The 21,066-nt window shown below is 40.8% G+C and overlaps 1 long non-coding RNA gene across 1 annotated transcript in view; it reads left to right on the top strand.

Annotated features, from left to right (window-relative positions):
* Positions 1-20,088, top strand: part of LOC109498375 — a 31,010-nt gene extending 10,922 nt beyond the window's left edge. The window contains exon 2 of the long non-coding RNA XR_002155177.3: positions 19,749-20,088. This is a non-coding gene — a long non-coding RNA (uncharacterized LOC109498375). The remainder of the gene's footprint in view (positions 1-19,748) is intronic.
* Positions 20,089-21,066: the final 978 nt, after the last annotated feature.

A 21,066-nucleotide genomic window follows, 5' to 3' on the forward strand; every position in this document is an offset into this window, starting at 1 on the left:
TCTTCTCTCACTGCCAGCACCTAGCCCCGAGCCAGCCACATGGCAAGTGGCCTCTAAGTACCCAAAGATAGTTCAGACTATCGGAGAATAACCTGCCTGGGCCAAAACATGGCCTCTCATGCCTGAGAGTGTTACCGGGATTCACAAAGGTGGGAGCCACTCTATTTGCTGCAGAGATAAAGAGTGCTAGAGTAACCATCCCCTACAGTTGTTCCCTGAGCACCCACTCAGGAGCCAGCAGCCCCAGCTTCTAGGAAGTTAAGCACAAGGAGTGCAGCCCACAGGGTTAGACCTGAAAGAATCTTGAGGCATCTTCCCAGGAGCCTTTGGTCAAGGCAAGAACATTGAAGCCCCTTCTCTGAATCCCTGAGGGAAACACAGATTCCTGCGCCTTTCGGTGGGGCCAGACTGGTGTGTTTGAGCCGAGACTGAAATGTATACCACACATCTGGCCTGTGGGGAGATGGGAGGGGGGCTGGTGTGGTCAGCGGGGGTGCAAGGCCATTTCAGGGCAGTTAAGCTAGAGTAACCCGAGTACAGCAGGGCCTGAGTCACTCTGGACTCAGGGAGCTCCCGATCGGGTGGGGACTGACACCTGAACCCATCTGCGGCTTTGCCCTGGCTGGCCCTGCCCTGCCCTGCCTTGTCCAGCTCAGCTTAGCCTGGCCAGGCCAGGCCCCACTGGTTCCAGCCCAAAGGAATTGAGACCAAACTGCAGAGCCAGGAATTCTGAGCAATGGCAGTGATGTCAGCGGGGGTGAGGTGCGGTGTGTGCAGAGCCCCACGAGGCATCTGCTCAGGGGTCCCTGCATCTGAGTGTGATCTGCTGCTCTCATGTGCTTCCCCCCTGACTCTCGAGTGTACGTTCTGGGAATCTACGTATATGTCTGTGTTCATGCTTATGTGTGTTGTCGGCTTGTGTGTTTGGGTGTGCTTCCCCTGGAAAATGAAATCATAATTGACTTTGTTGTAGAATTTTCTTGGTCAAAGTGCAGCAATCCTTAAGGGTTTTAAAAACTTCGTTGTATGTGCAAGGCCTTATGCTATGGGCTATTTAGGACACTGAAAAGAACCAGCCCTGTAGTGTATAGTCAGCCTGGATCACGCACTTTCTTATGACAGCCAAGCCTGCTGTCCAGGAGCGTTTGTGCAGAGCCAAGAACAAGGCATGGACATGGTCACTGTGGTTTGGTGGCCAGAGACATTGGCCTGGGCAGTTGGGGTGGGGGCAGGAGAGTTGTGTGTCAGGATTTGCCACCTTCTCCAAGCATTTCCCTAGATACAGAAATTTTGTGTCTTCTTTTTATGATGCCAAAAATAAATTTTTAAAAATGTGTCAGAGTGATAAGGGCAAAATGTCATTTGTTGCGCTTTCTTCCCCAGAACAATCCAGACTCCCGTCATGAGGACTGGTAGTCCAGCATATGGTCACCACGGTCCACTCTAGGGTCCCCTCCCCATCATGTGGCAATGACTGCTGGTGTCTGATACTTCTTAGACTAAAGATTGACAGTCAGGCAGAGGAGCAGTGGGGAGAAAATCATTCCACTTGGGCCAAACCATCACTGCTCTGGGAAAGGGAAATAACATGCAAGAAGGAGAAACTCAACTGTGAATGAAAAGCTCAGGGCTCTGAGACTGCGGATGTCTGAAGATTTAACAGCAGGTTAGAGGGAATAATGAGGTACTTGTGAGGATTCCTTGAAGAAGAAAGAGAGAGAGAGAGAGAATGGGAGAAGGAAGAGGGAGAGAGGAAGGGAGAGAAAGAGAACAAAACACCAGATAATACTCTGAGGACAAATCCAGAGAAGGAGCTTGACACCTTTTCCCACAATCTAAGTTGCTCTGTAGACTTCTTAACAACTTGGCTTGCACAGCCTGTGATGTCACATCTTTCCATATAACACACAACCCAGTAATGGTGGATGTAGTAATGGAACAACCCAGCTCTCGCCCTGTTTCACCCTCTGTAGTCCTCTGACAAACACCAAGGACAGGCAAGTGCCTGTGTAGTTCAGCTGCCGCCTCAAGAAAATGTCCCCCTCTAGGTCTATCACTTAGTATTATGATGGCCTTCTATTTATCCACTTGCAGAGGGAGCTTCTGAAAAGGCATTTTTCAAGATATCCCTCATCTGTGTTTCAAGACACAGAGCCTTGGATATTGAATGTACTCAATAAATACTTAATAAATATATGATCATTTAACACAGTCCACGTGGAGAATTGTTGTGTGAGTACCCAAATAGAACTTAGAAACTCCTGCTATGAGACTGACTTTGACACTGAGGGGGCTCATTGTGGCATCCTTCCAACCCTTACTAATCCACTTGCTCACCTGAAGAAACAGTAGGACTCTGCTCACTCTCTTCCTATACTGTAGCCCATCATCTGCCAGTGACCATTCTACTCTACTCCTGGTTAGGTTTACAAGGCACTAAAGGAGTATTATCAGGCATAGGGTCCTCACGATGGCCTATTCTATTATACCCAATACCACTTTGGATTTGGTGTGGGCAGGCCATTAAAAATTTCAGGAAGGCTGAATCAAAAGTGGGTTCCATCAGTTTTGAGGGAAGGTCTCTCAACTTCTACTAGGGATGGCTTCCTGACACTCACAGAAAATCTAAGGACTACCTACCATTCTTGTGGCCAGCTGCATTGTGCGGCAGCCAACATTCTAGACCAATTTCATTCACAGGCTGATGGGTGAGGAGACAGTCTTGGGATCCTCTGGCCACCATGCTTTAAGTGAGGAATTTCCCTGTGAATTTGGACCAAGCCCCCAGCCACCCAACAGAACAAGACAGTGCCAAGAACTTAGCAAAGACAGACTGCCCAAAGTTCCTCAGCTTCTTAGAAAGCAAAACGGCCCATCTCCCATCTATCACCATAAATGGCCTGCCTGAACTGCTGGTGTCTTCAGTCTGTGCCATAATATTTCATTCAACTACCCATTCGTTACACACATCCTCAGAGCAAATAATGTTAATGTAAATAATTTGGGAAGCATTGTTCCATCTGTTGAAAATGTGCAGTAGTTGCTTCGCCCCTTGTCTAAACTGGGGCGGCTACTTTCAGGCAAGTTTGGGAGGTAAATGAACTGTCTGGATGCTTTTCTTGGCAGTCTCTCTTATTAGTGGGAGGTGGCAGTAACGAGAACATGAGGAAGACGGAAAGTGTTTACTTAAAGTCATGGCCAAATGGCGAGGGAGAGTTTAAGATAAATCATAAGCTGTCAATGATGACAACTGCAGACTGCTACTAGTTCACTCCTGTTTATGGGGCTTCAGATGCTACATTTAGAGAGTGAAGGAGTTTATTGGTAGAAGTTGCTGATTGTTTAGACGTCAATGTTTGAGGCAAGAGGTAGCAGCCACTTGGACTGCGAATGGTGAATGCATGAAGCTCTCACATGGTCATTCTGGGTGCATCTCTGCCCAGTGAATGGATGCCACTGACTCATATTCTCCTTCAAGACTCAGATAATGGATCACTACACTTTTGTCACATGACAAGCAATCATAGAGTATTATAGTGAAGGGGCAAAGGCATAATAGAGCTAGGTTCTTAGTGTTTCTGGATGCTTTTCTTGTCTAAGTTAACTTTGGGTGTTGATTTTTGAATTGCAGCTTATGGCTTGTGAACATGTTCATGCTTTGTTCGTGTGAACGAAAGACCGGAATCTTTTGAGGTTAGCCAGCATTCTCAACAGTTTTCCCCCCAAACTCCTCTCTGTTATACACCCATAAAACACAAAATGAATTCTTATGAAACTTCCATGTTTATCTTACTGAATTGCAATGTCTTCCTCTGTTCTAGAGTGAGTATACTCTTAGCAAGACCCTATATCAGTGGCAAGTTGCAGAGAATGATTATGTTTTCAAAAGGCCTTACTCAAAAGGCCTGTGAAGACCTGGAAAGAGCTCTTCTGTGACTTGTACACCCTTTCTTTCTATGTGTCTCTCAAACATTTATGAAGTGCCAGTGAGGGCCCAGATACAATGGAAAGTGACAGTCCATACTATCAGAGGTATGGGGTAATCAGAAGGACCACACTGTCAACAAACCACAGTGAAAAATGGCCAATGGCTTCTATGATGATAGAAACTTGTATAAATCTTTGCGAAGGGGGAAAGCAGGTAGAGTTCAAATCCCTGAGGAAGTTGGGGAAGATGGTACTTAATCCAGGTGTTGGAGGTTGGCTGGAGTTTTCCAGATTCATAAGTGAGGCTAGGTTACTCCAGACAGAGGAAAAGAGAATCAAAACTCTCACTTTGGCTCAAGAATTGCTTAGAAGTCCTATGTGGCTGGAACATGATTTACAGGGATAGTGGCTGAAGGTGAACAGGGGAATTAGTTGTAAATTTTATAAAGATGGGAATAATTTGTAAAAGGAAAAAGAACAACATGGAAAACAAAATAACTTTCCACTTCATTATTTCATTTGTGTTCTAACACTGCTTTTCTTTGAAATTTTTGAATGAGAAAGATCACCCAGAGTTTCCAATAGTGGGAATTTTGCTGGGAGAAAAATTGATTTATTTTCCAGAAGAAAATCAAACACCCCCAAAATTATCTGGGATGTTTAATCAACAGGGTTAAAATTCTGGATTTTGAAGTAGGAAAAGTAGAGTTTGAGAAGGAAGGAGAAAGTTTCAGACATGACCGCTAGACTGGGAAATTAACTTAGGAAACCATTATGAGTGTAGTGGAAAGGGGGAGAAGGGCCTTCAGGCAGAGCCTTCTCCCCAACCCCTTTTTCCCCCTCACCCCATCTGTTATGGATTGAACCATATCCTTCCAAAGGATTTATTGCCCTAACTTCCAGTACCAATAGATGTGACTGTGTTTGTTAAGAATCTTTGCAGATGATCAAGATGAGGTCATTAGGGTGAACCCTAATCTAATATGGCTGTATCCTAAAAAGGGAGAATTTGGAAGTAGCGTTATATACATGAGAAGAATGCCATGTGAACATGAAGGCAGAGACTATGGTGATGCTAAAGAGCACAAAAATTTCCAGCAACCACCAGAAGCTAGGAGAAAGGCATGGAACAGATTCTCCATATGGCCCTCAGAAGAAACCAGACATGCTGGTACCTTGATCTTGAATTTCTAGCCCCCAGAACTATGAGACAATACTTTTCTGTTGTTTAAGTCTTGTTGTTTGTGCTACTTTATTACAGCAGCCCCAGAAAACAAATACAGCACCAGATTGTGGAAATGGCTTTGAAACAGCCAGGGGATAGGTGGGGACATGGGAAGTACGAGTAGGATGCCTGGCTGGTGCACCAGAGAATGAAGATAGGTGGGAAATATTCATGAACTCGTCCAGAGGAGTGGTGCTCCAGAAGGTTTTGAGCTTCACAAGATGATTGTCCAGACCAAGCCTATCGACCAAGTATATGGTGATTTGGTACTTTTCAGATGAAAATGGATTTTATGATAATAAAACAAATGGTTTTAGATCAAAGAGTACTGTAGAATGCAAATAAGTGCTTTATCAGGAATCAAAATAAGTTCTTTCTTGAATGAAGACATATACATTTAATGGAGTCATCCAAGGAAATAATATGACATGTGCTTTAAAAAAGAAAAAAAAATGAGTATTCATTTTTCCCCTAAAGCTTACTAGTTATCTCCAAAAACCTAGGACTTTCTTGTTATCTTAAACAATTTTCCTTTTTATGATTTGACCTGTTTTGCTGGCATGTTCTTAGTGTCTTTCCTGCTAGTAACCCCCTTGTGTGAGATCTTTGCTGTCCTGGCACTGTTGTCTTTGTGCATGTCTACCCCGAAGTCCCCCTCTACTCTGGGCTTAGGGAGTCAATACTACTACTCTTTCTGATTCTCACAGCCCAATTGATAGCAGGCTAAGACTTTGACAGGACTTTATAAAAGGCCTGAAGGGAACCCCAAATAATGTCCACGTCCAAACCCAAACATGCCTGTGAAGCAGGCACCTCTGCACCTAAGACTCTACACCAGACTTCTCTCTGGCTCTGTATGGAAGCATGAGCATTCCCTCAGGCCTGTTTCAGGGTGACTGTAGGGATGTGGTTCTCCCCAAGGGGCAATCTTGCTTTCTACTCACAATTGTCTGACCCCAGTGGATAGACGTTGCAGTAAGAATCTTGACCACAGGGCTACCTGGGTGGCTCAGTCAGTTAAGTGTCCGACTTTGGCTCAGGTCATGATGTCACAGTTCATGAGTTTGAGCCCCATGTCAGGCCCTGTGCTGACAGGTCAGAGCCTGGAGCCTGCTTCAGATTCTGTGTCTCCCTCTCTCTCTGCCCCTCCTGCCTCTCAAAAATAAATATTAAAAAAATAAAAGAATCTTGACCATATATTAGACATGATTCAGTCATTCAGAAAGTATCTATTGTATGCTTACAACAATGAATAGGATAGGCAAACTTTCTGCTCTTGTGGAGCTTATGTTCTGGTGGGGGAAGGAAAACCAGAGGAAATAAAGGAAAATGTTAGGGAATATGATAAATCCTGTGTAAAAGTATGGGACTCTAACACCTGACAGAAAGGGAGAAGGTGGATAGTGTCTTCTGAATCAACAAGATAATGATATTATACAGTAGAATAACAAATTACAAGAAATGTACCAGTGGGGATGTAAAGAAGGGAGAATTTCTCTCCATTGCCTTATTTCATGGGTTGTGAAGCTCTGATCCTATAGACTCATCCCTGCTGGCCTTTCTAAGTCTCTCATGAGATTTTGTGCTCCATTAACTTTCTTGTGATCCAGTTCAGTCCTCTCAAAGTATAAGAGAACTAAAAAGAGTAAGATGACCATCCATAGATGTCATCTCAATATGAAATGTTTCTCCATGGAGATTTGTTGAAAATCAGTATAAACTCATGTGTGACCTACTGGACATCAACTTGGACAGGTTATTAAAAAACACATTTGTTGGGGCACCTGGGTGGCTCAGTCGGTTGAGCGTCTGACTTCGGCTCAGGTCATGATCTCACGGTCTGTGGGTTCGAGCCCTGCATCAGGCTCTGTGCTGACAGCTCAGAGCCTGGAGCCTGTTTCAGATTCTGTGCCTCCCTCTCTCTCTGCCCCTCCCCCACTCGTGCTCTGTCTCTTTCTCTCTCTCTCAAAAATAAATAAACGTTAAAAAAAATTTTAAAAACCAGATTTGTTGTTAACTATATATCCTTGGACAATGCTATTCAAACCCACTGTCTATAATTTTCTTAAATGTAAAATGGGGTTAATAATACTTGTTGCATTATTGTGAGAAATGCATAATGCATGGAAAATGCATGCAACAGTTCCTGACAATATTGGATGTTGGCAAAAAACTGGTTATCACATGATACAAGGATTCAATCATATATTGCTCTGGGGATTGGTTTATTGAATGAATGAATGAATGAATGATCCAAATCTATGCTTAAACAGAATTATAAGAGAAAAATAGGTGATAATGCAGCAACAAAGCTCTAGGCCAAATTAAATGTCAGGGGACAGTAATGGTCTTCACCTCCAACTGGTCTCAAATAAGGGAGCTGTTCCATCAGGGGACATCTGTGGTTCCAGCTGCACATCTGTAAATTTGCAGATGATGCTATGGTGAGAACATGTTCTAAGGCACATACTTATGTGGAACTAACATCTGCAAGATGCAGATGGCCAAGAAAGGTCCTCAAATGATGCTATGAATCCAAGAAAATCTATGATACGGCTTGATATAATCCTGAGGCCCAAAAGGATCTGGAGTGGTGAGATCTAACATGTAATTGTGTTCATTTAAAGAGAATAATATCTGTCATTAAAAAAAGACTGGGGATTGGGTCCCATATACAATGAATAGTGAGTAAATATACATGAAATGAATGATAATGGTGTTCTTGGAGGACCCATTACAGAGTCTTTAGGAATCAGCTTTATTGGGTAGTCCAGCTTGGATTTTTTTTAGCTTTATAGACTGCAATATCCCACAAAAACATCAAAACCTGGTGGCTTGGAAATAATCAATAGTGACCTCTAGTTGTTTCTTGAATTCCTTCTCACATAGTCCCAACATCTGTGTCATATCTGAATCTATTTATATTGATTGATTTACCTCTTGGCATTATATCATTTTTTCCTTACCTTTTCAAATACTTTGTAAGTTTTTGTTTAAAGCTAAACATTTTGTGTAGGACAGAGACTGAGATAAATCATTTGTTATGCAGGGGGATGAATGTACATTCCTTTCTGCTATGTTTTTAATGTGGGGGTTTGAGTTGATCTAGTCAAGGGTACTGCTGGGTCTTTGGTCATATCGCTGTGGTTTCTCTTTGTGCATCACGGGCTTCCAGTTCCTTTAGTCATGCTTTATCTCTCAGCACCCCTGCCTCAGCTGTGCTTCTGAGCCCTGAAAGGATTTCTGCACCTGACCCAGAAACTGAAGTTTTCTTCCTGTTTCTTTTGACCAAATGCAATGGATTTTCACCAGTGCCTTCCTTCCCCAACAGATTAAGGATTGCATCCCTTTGTGAAGGAGAAGAGAGAAAGATCCAGACCTACACCACAAAAACACTTTCTCAAGACATTGGTCAATCATTTATGCTAGTTCCCAGTGGGGTCTGTGGAGAAGAAGGTGCAAACCCCTCTTATCGCTCTAGGTCTAAGGAGGTCCAAACTCTCTTGCCTGCTTATACCTGGCAGCCATCAATTTTTGTGACTATACTAGTTGACATTTCCTAAGTGATGTCTGACTGCATTTGCCCCAGGTAGGCCATGATTCCTGTCCCATCTTTTCCTGCAACTTTGGTTCTCTGATGCAGTCAAGAAAAGTGAACTTGTAGTTTGGCTTTTGTTGTTGTTGTAGGGGTGGGAATAATAATCCTTCTGGTTCTTTACATCCCAAGCAGAAACCAGGTGTCTACATGTTTCTTAATAGTAATAACCATGATATCCATAGAGTGTGTACTGTGTCAATAAGGATGCACATATATGCACTTATACACATATTTGAATATTTAGATGGTGAAATTATGCAAAAGCTGGAAAGCACATTCATATAAATTTATGCATAAATTAGGAAACCCTCATTTTTCTGGAACTTTTTAATGAGGTCAGTCATACCTCCCTTATGGGAAGTAAATATGTCATATACATAACACAGAATATATGTACATATTCCTACGATTGTTTGCACTAAGTGGTTGTTTCAACTCAGGTACCTAGCTACCTGGGGTGAGTAAGCATATGAATACGGTGATTATGACTACTTATAAGAAAGAATGTTTTCTTTGGAAAGACTTTTAAGAACTTGTGTGTGAAGAAGCTTCTGTTCTTGACAGTATCAAGATGCCTTGGAGAATGCTGCAAAGGGCGTGGTGGACAGTGCCTGCTTTGTGTCATTTGTGTACACGAAATATAACTCAGGACTGACTTTGACTATTTCCATTAAGGCCAAATTATAATGACTAATAAGAAAAAAAATCAAATGATTTCCAAAACCTGTTCTAATTAATAATGCAATTCTGATATAATAAACTCAGATGAAAAAAATGACAAATAGCATATAGGCTCTGGATACAGATAATTCAAGATCACATTTAACAGCTGTGAGATCTTGGTCAAAATGACCTTTCTGAGGTACATTTTCCTAATAGACGCAGTGAGGACTGGGATATCCGGCGCAGTAGGTAATTGTAACGCTTGCGGGAATTCCTACATAAGTCTCCCTGCAGAGCGAAGAGACTCACAGGGGCAGTATTGACCCCGAGCTACAACCCAAAATCAACGATGACCTTTCTTTCCTGACCAGTCTCTGACTTGTGGGGGGAGTTGGCAAGCGGAGTCTTCACGCTCTTGTCCCATTTCTCACTTCTTTCTCGGAGAATAAAGTCCTAAACTAACGGCGCCAGGTGCCGGCTGCCATTCGGGCCGTGTTCCCCAGCAGGCAGTTCATTGTATGCTAAGATCTTCTTTCTCCTGCAGTCACATGGCCAGATCAGCGAGGGCGGCCGACGTCACTGAGCTCTTTTCCTTTTCTTACTCTCAGGGTTGTTGTTGGAACCTGCAATCCCTCCGTGTCTGTCACTTAGGGATTAGGTCCAGGATACCTATCTGCCTGATAATGAGAAATTATTTTTTATGATAGAGCTGTTTTTTATGCTGGAGTACTTTTGCTTGTTGTTTTGTTTAATAAAGGATTCTGTTTCTGAAATTTCTCCAGATTAATTTTATTTCTTTTTCCACGCTGTACTTTCCTCATTTATTACTTCTGTTCCCTCTTCCATGTGAGCAGCCCAAGGATGTGAAGATTCCAAGATAAGATACTCAAATTTAGAGTTTGGGGATCTGGATCAGGATCTGAGAGTATGCCATGTGTCCTAGACACATTACCAGAAAGTTCTATGTTTGTTTATTTGGCATTGGCCAGGCTAATAATAAAGTGTACTTTAATTTCCCGTTTGCTGTACTCCCCTTTTTAAAAATAATTCCTTTGGGGACTTTATGGGAATGAGCAATGAGATTGGGGCAGGATTCCAATGTTCCCGGCCCCCCTATTCCCAGGAAAACATGTAACATTACAAAAATTTTACACCTCTTTCTGAAACATCACTTGCCCTTTGAGGACAGAGCCATCTTAACGTTTTCTAGATTTGAAGGAGATACATAATTCTTTTCTGAATCTTTTCTTCATTGAAAGTTGAATATTAAGAAGACAAAGATACAGTTGGGAAGTTCTCATTTGGTATGAGATTCAGGGGCTAAGAAGTCCAAACTGCCAAGAGTGGCACTAGGATCAGGCTTTCTGGGTGTCGACATGGTCAGGAAGGTGTCTCATGTGGCCCATTTTGGAGTGGCAAAAGCAGGGTTTCTGGTTCCACCTGCTCGAATTCATGCAGAAGAGTCACTTCCACCATACAGAAGAGGGAATAGAAATTCCCAGGAAAGGAGGGAATATGAGTAAATTGATAATCTTTGTTCAGAGTCCCATGGTAAACATGTCTCCTCTTGTTTAGGCAGGTGGCACCGATCTGAACCCTTCTGTGACACAGAGAACATTTATCTTTAGCGGTGTTTCTCACTAGATGGTGAGGGCCTGCTTTGTCTCTGTGCCACACATACTAGCCTACTCAGTGGCTCAGAGAGGCAAACAGTCAATGATCTGGAGCTTCTGAGATTAAAATGTCAATTTTCTCCAAATTCTAAAGAATCTTTTCTAATTCTACACAATTAGCCAAGATGAGTCAAACAAGGGTGTGGATTTTCTGACCACTGTTTTATCTGGACTGTTTGTCTTTTCCCCCTACTTTTTTGATAGCTTTGATCAGTTTTATGAATCTTAGAATTTTCTTAGAAGCTGAAAGTGAAAATATGGCAAAGGTTTAAGACCAATCCATTTTAAATCTTAGTAGTTTATCAGGGGAAGGAAAAACAGTCAGAGTAGACTTTAATGAAATGTGAGACTAATAAAAGTTCTTCATTTAATTCTTCCTTCTCCCTGGAGGGCACAGGTAGAAAATAGCTGTTTTTCATAACAGACTTATAAAGCTGATTTTTCTCCTGACAATTATAAGAGAAAGGACCACATCTTAATCCTTGATATATCTCTGGTGTCTCTCTGATGGGAATTAACAAACACTTTTTGAAAGAATACATGGATGGAATGATTGACTGGTGGACTGGCTTTGATTTCTCAATCCTTTGTGAATTCTTTAAAATATATTTGGGGGGTGCCTGGGTGGCTCAGTCGGTTAAGTGTCCCAGTTCAGTTCAGGTCATGATCTCGTGGTTCATGAGTTCAAGCCCCACGTTGGGCTCGGCACTGACAGCTCAGAGCCTGGAGCCTGCTTCAGATTCTGTGACTCCCATTCTCTCTGCCCCTCTCCTGCTCATGCTCTGTCTCTCAAAAAATAAATAAATGTTAAAAAAATTAAAAATATATATTTTGATTGCAGCACATAGAGAAGGGCTACCTACTTACTACAGGTGTGTCCATGGCCCCCTCTTATTTTATCTTAATGTTTTCTCTTTTACCCTCCACCCCTCCATTTCTAGTTGCATGAACCTGTCAGCTACCTTATTTTAAATAACTGCATTAGTTAGGGTATCTCCGCCTATTGTTACAAAAAACCTGGAATTTCAGTGGCTTAACATATTTGTTTTTTTCATTATAATTTCATTTGAAGGTAGATCACTGTGTAATTTAGATACGTATGCTTATTTTGTAACAAGCAGAGGGACGATCTCTTCCACCCGTAGGTGTTTAGAGGATGTTTCAAACTTCTGGTAGTTCTTCATAAAAGTAAAGTTCTTTACAAATTGCCACTCTGGTTTATGATTTCTACTTTATTTTTTTTTTTAATATTTACTTATTTTTGAGAGAAAGAGAGACAGAGTGTGAGCAGGGGAGGAATAGAGACTGAGACACGGAATCGGAAGCAGGCTCCAGGCTCCGAGCTGTAAGCACAGAGCCTGAAGCAGGGCTCGAACTCACAAACCATGAGAACATGACCAAAGCTGAAGTCAGACACTTAACCAACTGAGCCGCCCAGGCACCCACGTGATTTCTCTTTTAACCACGACTGTTTGAGAGCCCCTCCTTTCTCCATGCAGCTGCTTCTGTAATCTTACCATTTTCGTTTCCTTTCCTACCATGAGTCCTTCCGCTGCCACAGATTCCTTCGACCTCAAATTTAGCTCTTCCTCTCCCCGAGCTCCACTGCTGCTTTCACCAACACAGATTTCACATACTCTCCCACCTAGGAAATCTTGGCAGGGCCACCGTAAGGTAGAAAGCACAGGAGAATGGGTTCAGCTCCCATAGGCTGAAGTTCTGAATTTGGCTATCGGGATGGTGCTCTAAAATGGGACTGGGTTCCTTTAACATGTTTCCAAGAGTTTTATGAAGAGCCTTTTGGGGGATTTAACCATTTAGAACAATGAAATTGCAAATTGAATTTATCCTTCTAAACAAATGGTTTCATCTAAATATTAGAATCAAAGTCATTCTTAAGTATGTATTCTAGGTATTCTAAAGAAAACACTATGCAAATTAAAGACAATAACAAAAGATGAAATGAAAGCAAGGAATAAATACTTGAAAAAAATTTAACTTCACTAATAACCAAAGAAATGTAAATTAAAGCCAAAACATTTTGCATTAAAGAAATAGAATTAATTCTATTTTCCAGTAAAAGAAATCAGGGGTCCTTGGATAAATGGCCAATTCCAGAATGAGAACAGGATAATTGCGAGAGCAGAGTAATTGGAATGTGGGGTTTGTGTGTCTGTGTGTGGGGAGTGGGGAGCCAGGATATAAGAAAGGGCTAATAAAATGATGAAGATATGTCCAAAGAACTTAGAAACAAGGGCTCCCATTAGTCAAATCAGGGACAATTTCAGTATCAAAATGAATAATAAGTGTAGTGGATTATAACACACTGAATATAAAAAGAATCCATGTATCCATTCTGTTAAAAATATATATGAACAAATGACTGACTGACTACATACGTACATACATGCAAAATAGCAAGAAAAAGCAAAAGCTTTTTGTTAAAGTAAAATGGCAAATAATAAATGCAGAAGGGATTCTGGAGTTAGAAAAATTAGTATTTTGCAACAATCATAGTAATAACTATTTCGGACACATATCAAAACGGATGCTAAAACCCACGGGCGAGAGTTTGTTGAGGTCCAGGATATTTACACAGTCTCAAGTAACTTCCCATAGATTACTTATTAATTACAAAAGGGAAAGCTACCTTTACAGTGGGGAAACATGGTAGAATCATTTTAACCTAGTGATTAAAGTGAACATCACTAAAAATAGGACAAACTGACATCATGATGTATATCCACTGAGAACAGAACATCACTTCTGTGGCATACTTGCCCAAAATGCATAACCTGAGTCTAATTATGAGGAAACTCAGAAAAACCCAGATGGAAGCACATTTTACAAAACAATCTGCCTGTACTCTTCAAATGTGTCAAAGTCATGAAAACTAAAGGCTGAGAAACTGTTCTGAATTAAAGGAATTAAAAAGACATGGCAAGAAAACACAATACATCATCCTGGCTTGGTTTCTAGATCAGAAAACAAAATCCTACGAAGGACAACATTAGGACAACTTAAATATAGGGCTGTGTGTTGGATGATAATATTTATCAATGTTAAAGGTGCTTAATTTGAAAATACAACAATATAAAAAAGTGTTTTTCTTAGAAGACAAAAATTGAAATATTTAGGGGTAAAAATGTCTATAACTTATTCTCAAATGGTTCAGCAAATAATAATAATAATAATAATAATAGTGATAATAGTTTGAGGTCATTAATGCACACGTAACAAAATATTAATAATTGGTGAATATAGACAAAGAGCATACAGGAGTTCATTGTACTGTTCTTGTATGTTGTCTGTAGATTTGAATTTTGTAAGAATAAAAATTCTAAAAAATTAGAATAACTAATGTTCATGACAGTCTAATGAATTAGTTACTTTAATATATCCCTGAAGGAAATGTAAATTGGCACAAGCTATCTGTAAAAAAAATGTCAACAAATACCAAGGGCCTTAAAATACCCATACTCTTAATTTAGGTTTTGGGGAATTGATCCTAAAAGTTAATTACAAAATACAGAGGAAAAAAAGTTTGTTGAAAGATATCGTTAGATTATTTAAAATATAAAAGCTCTAAAAAATCAAGGTAGTTAGTTGAATTGTGGTATGTTTGTTAATAAAATATCAGATGATCATCAAAAATATGTTAGAGTTTCTATTCATGTTGGAAAATACTTGTGTTATATTATGTGTTCAAAAAGCTATACAAAATTATATATAATTATGATCCAAATTATATAAACTAAACTTTTCATAATAAAAAATGATATTGACCAAAACATGAATAATAGTTATCCATGACTGGATTATGAACTGCTATTACCATTTTCTTTGTATTTTCCAATGTCTTCTACTTTGTTTTATTTTCCACAACAAGAGAGGAGCTCTAAGCTCAAGCCCAAGGGGCCCCCAAGTAGCACATGATTATTGGCAAGGCCCTTCCTGTCCCCTTGGCTTCCTCATCTTTGCTGTGAGGGGCTTTGGAAGGTGCATTTCTCCTATATTCCCTCCTGAAGAGAAAACAGAACGTACAACTTGAGAGCTTGTGGGGTTAGAGGCTTAAGTAGGCACTGAATAGAAAAGATCCACGAAGTCTTGGTCTATCTGCAAAATGCACGTGAATTTTTTTCTCATTGTATTTTATAAGATAGGTGTTGGTTTTAATATGACAATAAAACCGTTGGGCAGAGCCTAGAAGTAGACCATTATAAGAAACAAAGTTCTCAAGAGATTTCCAAGTTTTCCTGAGAGTCTTTAAACCCAAGGGATAACAAAGCCAAGTGGTCCACAAATAAAAAAATTAAAAATTAAAAAAAAAAGGAGGGCTGGTAATTGCATTATTTCCTACCTTGGGCAACTTCGTTTCAAACTGAAATAAAAGAACAAGTGAAGGGTGTTCACTTTCAGCAGAAAAAAAAAATTGTCTAGGAGAAGCAATCCCATGGGTTAGTTTTTACGAGGAAGTATAACAACCTATTTGGATCTTCAGCAGATGTTTTTTAAAAAATCCTACTGTGAGCCTCAGATGAAAAGAAGTTTCATGAGTATCCAGAGTGCATGGGAGCTGATGGACTGGTAGAAAAACAAAGACCAGAGGAGTGCCTTTAATTGTGTGCTGCAAGATTTACTGGGGCCCGACAGGGGTCAGACTTGAGGTCCTCCCTGTTCACAATCTATAAAAGATGATATAGACAGGTTAATTCTGCTGACAACACAGAGCTGAGGGAGGCATAGCCATTCAATAACAACAAAAAAAATCAGCCAAATTCAGAAGTGTTTGGGGCTATTCCCCTGCCCTGAAAGTTCTCGGAAATCAGCTGATGTTAGTTCAACACTCACGTTCGGGAGAGAGTGTGTGACCTGCAGAGTAAGTGTAGAAGACCCATCAAAAGTTGTTTTTGGCACAAGAAGGAAGATTACATTAGTGTAACTTGAGTTGAGGATTGTTTTGGACAATGCCAAGATCTGGGACTCAATTCTAGATAAGGCAAGTTTCCCAGCCTCCTATTTCAGTTGTGTCATAAAGAAAGTACAGCAATCTGGGACCGTGCATATACATTTTTAGTGGGATGGAACACTTCATCTTGATTTTGCCTTTGGTAGGCTGGCCATGGAGCAGGAACTGCTTAGACTAGTCACTGGCACTCTGGCATAAGGTGGGTTCTTTACCACAAACAACCCCAGAAATCATGATTTTTGGTGATGCCGGTGTTATTTTTCCTTGCAGGTCAATGGAGGCTAGGCAGAAATGCTATCTTCTCCTGAAGAAGTAATGGAATGCATCCTATTTATTTGCTATTAAGTACTGAATTTGTTTCCCCAGTACAGAAGATGTAGGCATTTCTTACAGGAGGAAAGGCCATTGACACCTATATTTTTTTTCTGTTCTTCTCACTGCTTATTCTTCTTTCCAAACAAAATATTTTGCTTGGGGTTAACTATGGTGTTTGTTTCCATTTTGATATCTGGATACACCACTTGAATTTGAAAGATCTCATTCTCTACTAAATATATTGTTGCACTGTTTGAACAAAGCTAGAAGAGTAGGCTTCCAAAGGTGATATTTTGGTGGGGGTTAGGGCACTTTCAGAGAGGAAGAGTTCCAGGGTCTGGCTGATGGTCTTTGGAATGAATTGTATAGGTGGGGAGGAGACTCTAAGGCCATTCGAATTAGCAAGGTTTTAGGATTGTGATTGGTGAAGTCAGCACTACATTTTAGGATTTAAGGTGGAGAGTAAGACATTGTGTCAGGTCCTAAGAGGTGTTAAATATGAAGAAATGACCAACATAGAGGCTGACATATGACAGCCATGAAGGTGAAGAGAGCTCATTAGTGGCATCAGGCTCAAGGAGGAGGGTATTCTCAAGGAGAGTAGGAAAGGAGTGGCCAAGAAGCCTTGTGGGTCTTTACAAATTTATTCTACACCCCCTAAAACTAGTATCTAGGGATCACATGGACACAAGTAGCCGCCACCGGAAGGCTTCAGGGTTTTTGAGACCACTGGTAGGAGAAGAACTTTCTGAGGAGTTTGAGGACTTAGGAGCACTGTTTATCACAGAGTGGTCCTTTCTGGGAACACGATAGGAAGCACTGGGAACTGCTTAATGAAAGGCTGAGGCTAAAGGACTAGGGCGAAGGTCACATTTTGTGTAGATAATTATTCAGAAGAGACTGCAGCTCTGGGTGGTCCTAGAAAGCACCAGGAATTAGAGAAACAGAAACACTCCAGTTGGAGGGAAGTGATGGGGCTTAGAGAAATTTAGCAAGCCTTTTAGGTAGGTAATACTCTTGGTTCCCTACAAAGCTCAGAAGTGGAATTTCTTTTTCAGGTGAAGAGCTTGATTCCTAAACGTATCCTCATTTAGATCATCAAATCATTGTGTGGATTTGTCTTGCCATCTGAGCCTTGCTTTCTCTTCTAAGCCAAGTTGAGGTTCACTACAGTGACTTGAACACAAGTCTTAGATAATTTAGGGAATGGACACCATTTTGTGAGAGTGTTCTTCCTTTTCAAGCCATTCGGAGTTCTGACAACATGCTAGGGGTGACGGCAAGGAAATTGTAGCACTTGGAAGGCCTCAGAAGAAGGAGAAGGTGCTGACTCCAAGAGTAAAGGGCTGAATGATTGTCAGGCGGGGGGCCAAAGAAAAGGGGAACGATTCTGCCAATTCTCTACTCCCCCTCCACGCGCTCCAACTTCCCATCTGCCGCCAAGACACATTTTATTTTTCTGACATGAAATATGTATATAATTCTAGCCTGATTTTTTAAAGCACAAGAGGGTTGATTCTGTTTATGCCTCCCTCCAACTCCCACCCAGTACAAACATTGGCCTCCAGCCTGGTAGTGACGACAGCATCTAACAAAACAGAATCCTAGAGCCAGGAAGTAGATGGCTAAGTAAATATACCCCAAAACACTGACATTTTAGACCAAGTAGGTGCGGTGGCGGAGGCCTTGGATGAGGAGTCACAGGAAAGATAACCGCATGAGAAGATAGCAGCAGACATTTATGACTGACTTTGTTCGGAGGCTAATGTGATTTGTCCTGTCCCAGCATTGGGACTTCAGGTATCATCTTCTGCATCTAGATCTTGGTGGTTGAAGCAGGGAATGGGTAGCCTCACTGAAATTGGATCTATTTCAGGAGGTTTCATAGATGTACCCAGATTCATCGTTTAGCATCTTCATGAACATATATGATTCAGGTAAGTGGAACTTAATGCCAATAAAAGTAATTGGGCAGTTGAAACTATGTGAGTCTGTGAATTAACACACTAACGTTATGGAGGGCTAAGTCACATCCATTTGATAATGGAAATGACCATGCTCTGCACCTTGCAGTTCTTATCTCGTTTCATTTAATCCCCATGTGGCTACATGTCAGCTATGGGAAAAACATTAAAAAAATCACTCCCACTGCAATAGGCAGGGATTCATGTCATCAATTTTTTTTTTTGTTTTGAGAGAGAGAGAGAGAGAGAGAGAGAGAGAGAGAGAGAGCAGGGGAGGGGCAGACGGAGAGGGAGAGACTGAATCCCAAGTAGATTCCACACCCAGCACAGAGGCCAATGCGTGGCTCAGTCTCACGACTGGAAGATCATGACCTGAGCCCAAATCAAGAGTCCTATGCTTAACTGAGTGAGCCATCGAGGCACCCCAGCATCAAAAATATGGTATTATTTTTCATTTATTAAGTTTCCTGAAAAATTATTAAATTTCATCCTTTGTTTCAATAATTCTATGAGCAGAGTGGTTCCATTTCTAATGCTGTGTTCATTCCTAGTACCTTGCTCATAATATGTGCATTCCTATTATGTGTTTTTGAATGAATACATCAATGATAGATTGCTCACTCTCCCAATAGCTTGATTCTGAGAAACATAAAAGAAAAATGTGTAAATTCAGCTTAATTTCTAATAATAATTATATAGTTTCAAAGAGCTGTAGAGAGGATGCTTTCCCAAAACCAAAGCAAGACCTTCTTCTTCTATATGGCTGCCTCTCTGTGTTGCTCCTTTAGTCTCAGGTGCCAAAGTGCAAAAAGGAGGGTTGTTATTCTTGTTGCTGTGATCAGTAGCTTCATAGTAAGACATGACACCTGCTCCCCAGTGGCCCAGTCTAGACCTTGACTAGGAAGGTATTTGACATTTCTGGAGCTATTGAGGCTGAGTGAAGTGTATGGATTATATTGGGGTGTGAGCCAAGCTGATGCTGATTTCTTAACTTTAAGATCATTGGACTTTACTATTTGATTGTTTATTCTAAAATTAGAGAATATCAAAATAAAATTAAATTTGAAAAAAATCCTTGAAAGGTTTTTTCCTGGATCCTTCTTTCTCTTCCTCCCTGCCCCCCACTCCCTCAACCTATAACTCTGTTAGTGTCCCTGCCTGTCCTAGAATGGAGACCTCAAGTATCTGCCACTAGCACTTTGATTGCCCAGTAAATTCAAAATCTGAAAAGAATCTTTCCATAGATTATAACTCAAATCAGTGTTAGTCATGCTAAGACTCAATATCAAAGGACATGCATATGGAAATGCCTTTAACTCAAGTTCTTTTTAGTTAGAAAATGTTATTCTTAATAAAATTGGCTGGATGAATTTTGAGCATTTTTAATTCTTGTTTTTTGTCACCATGCCTACAGGATATATAGTGCCTCACTGGACTGCTCCATGGCTAATCTACTACTCAGTTCTTGGCTTTTCTTCTATGTTTAGACATCTGAGCTCATCACCACACTCCTCTTTCTCCAACTATTATTGGGCTCTTTCCCATGCCCCGGCCTCCAAGCTGGACAGCTATCCGGCAGGATTCTCACTACAGTAAGATGGTATCTCAAGGGCAACAGGGCCCTTCTCAGCCAGAATGAAAGGAGTATCTTCTATTCTTCTCAGCCAACACAGGAGATTCTGGAGAAGTGTAGCTGATATGAGACGATTCTTTATTGGGCTGGATGGTCTAATACGATCTCCAATTTTTCGTGATGTTTTCTTTTGAGATGGATTTTCCCCATATAACAACATATGTAACATTGCAGCTTTCATATCCCATACTCCAGAGGGGTCCATTCACACACACTGCAGTGAGAATGGCACTCCCTTGGTGTTTTGAGTATACAGCTCAATAGCCGCCCTGTGGTATGTATATTCTTAGACTCGTTGTTTATTAGCACTAAAGGGGAAAGTATAGAGAGTCTACTCCTACTTTCACCTCTCACAGATGAAGAACTGAGGCCCAACAATGGAAGCTCTTATGTATTTTCATACAACCAGCTATTTGTTGAGTGGATGTATGAGTTCATGTATAGACCCCAAATCTCACCATCATCCCCATTTCATGCTAATAGCACTTGATGGGGGGGGTCAATATTTTTTGAACATATGAAGTTATTTAAAAGATTTTTTTTGATGAAATTTAAGACCTACCTTGACCAACACATCCTCATTATTTAAAAGCCATTGATAGTTGAACTAAAATAAAAATTTCATTCCAAAATTCTTTGCATGAAAAAATAAATGCCATTCTTATGGAGGAGTAGTGATAGCATGGCACATAGAAGTAAACGCTTATACAAATTACTAAAAGAAGACCCACAGTGATTTCTTAAAAAATACTCAACCTTGGGCAAAAGCAGAGGGCTGAGATCCTTAGAACTGGCTATTCTTGAGGTTCACAGTTTGGTCCAGACATGTTTATTCCCTTCTTTGGTCCTTGACTTACCAAGTTGTGAAGTAGGTTAAACTAGATGACCCCTAAAGCTTCTCATCATCTTTAATATTTTTATAATTCATTTTCCTAGAATTAGGTACAAAGTAAAGACATATAACTGCAGTGACAGAATAGGAGTCTCTGAAGAGTAAAATATACCTAGCTTAGGATATCTCATTTTCAGACTTGTTGCCCATATCTCCTTTTAGTGGGATCATTTTGCTGTACTACTCATAGCTAGTATATGAGTCTCT

This window comes from Felis catus, chromosome A3, assembly GCF_018350175.1.
Source record: "Felis catus isolate Fca126 chromosome A3, F.catus_Fca126_mat1.0, whole genome shotgun sequence".
Taxonomy (NCBI): domain Eukaryota; kingdom Metazoa; phylum Chordata; class Mammalia; order Carnivora; family Felidae; genus Felis; species Felis catus.